Source organism: Saimiri boliviensis, chromosome 2 (assembly GCF_048565385.1).
Source record: "Saimiri boliviensis isolate mSaiBol1 chromosome 2, mSaiBol1.pri, whole genome shotgun sequence".
NCBI lineage: Eukaryota > Metazoa > Chordata > Mammalia > Primates > Cebidae > Saimiri > Saimiri boliviensis.
In genome coordinates, this window is record NC_133450.1 from 174,566,719 (window position 1) to 174,568,481 (window position 1,763).

The 1,763-nt window shown below is 48.7% G+C and overlaps 1 pseudogene; it reads left to right on the top strand.

Moving 5' to 3' along the window:
- Positions 1-613: 613 nt before the first annotated feature.
- Positions 614-1,497, top strand: LOC101039700 (tubulin beta-4B chain-like; annotated as a pseudogene).
- The last annotated feature ends 266 nt before the right edge of the window (positions 1,498-1,763 follow it).

Genomic DNA, 1,763 nt, shown 5'->3' on the forward strand with positions numbered 1-1,763 from the left:
AAGGTTACTGCTTACTGAAACTTGAACTGATTTCACAGAACTCAGAATAACTCTAAATTAACCTAGGATTTAATTTGTTCAACTTTTCCTTTATCCTCCCTTCCCTTTCATCAACGCTTGACATACCCCCTCTTGGAACAGTCTTTCCTAACCCCTTTGCGAGGCCCAACAGGGCGTAGGAGGAGCCAGAGAGTGTTTATATTTGACCCCAACAGCTCTGAAGGCATGATCTCAGCTCACTGCAACCTCCACCTCCCTGGCGGAAGCGATTCTCCTGTCTCAGCCTCCTGAGTAGGTGGGATTACAGGCTCGTGCCACCACACCCAGCCAATTTTTGTATTTTTAGTAGAGATGTGGTTTCACCATGTTGGTCAGGCTGGTCTCAAACTCCTGACCTTGTGATCCACCCACCTAAGCCTCCCAAAGTGTTGGGATTACAGGCGTGAGCCACCACGCCCAGTCCTCTATTAATCTAAACATTTAAAATAAATAAAACATTTGTTAGGATATAGCAGCTAACACAAAGATATCTGAACATAAAATTAAACAGTATATTGAATCCAGAAGTGTATTAAAAAACAAAATAAAGCAGCAAAGTGACCAGGACGCCCTGGGTGAGGGGACTGGGTCTAGGATGGGCACCCTCCTCATCAACAAGATCCGGGAGGAGTACCCAGACGGGATCATGAACACGTTCACTGTGGTGCCCTCACCCAAGGTGTCAGACACAGTGGTAGAGCCCTACAGTGCCACCCTCCCCATCCACCAGCTCATAGGAAAAACAGATGAGACCTACTGCATTGATGATGAAGCTCTCTATGACGTCTGCTTCAGACCCCTAAAGCTGCTACCCCCACCTATGGTGACCTGAACCACCCGGTGTCTGCCACCATGAATGGGGTCACTACCTGACTGTGCTTCTGAGGCCAGCTCAATTCTGACTTGCAGAAAGGCCATGAATATGGTCCCGTTTCCCCGTCAGCACTTATTCATGCCCAGCTTTGCCCCACTGACCAGCCAGGGAAGCCAGCAGCTGTGGGCCCTGACAATGCCTGAGCTCACTGAGCAGATGTTGGATGCCCAGAATATGATGGCCGCTACCTGAAGGCGGCTGCTGTGTTCAGGAGCTGCATGTCCATGAAAGAGGTGGATGAGCAAATGTTTAATGTCCAAAACAAGAACAGCAGCTACTTTGTTGAGTGGATCCCCAACAATGAGAAAATGGCTGGCTGTGACATCCCACCCCGAGGGCTAAAAATGTCCACCACCTTCACTGGCAGCAGCAGGGCCATCCAGGAGCTGTTCTAGCATATCTCGGAGCAGTTCACAGCCATGTTTCCGCACAAGACCTTCCTGCACTGCTACACTGGCAAGGGCCTGGACAAGATGGAGTTCACCAGGGCCAAGAGCAATATGAAGTACCTGGTGTTCAAATACCAACAGTACCAGGAAGCCACAGCCAAGGAGGAGGGTGAGTTTGAGGAGGAAGCGGCCTAGAGTCTCCAGTCACTGGGGAAAGTAGGGAAGCGGTGTGAACTCTTTACTCACTCCCAGCCTGTCCTCTGGCCTGTGCCTCTGTGCGTGCACTTGCTATTTTCTCTGTCCACATCCCATGCTATACAGACACCATTATTAAAGCATTTTCATAGTGAAAAAAATTGTTTTGGTTTATTTCCATGTCTTTTTTTGCCCAGTATACATTTTGTCTTCTATAAAATACCTGTGCCCGTACTGAATACTTCCATGTGTGGCTGCATATGTGT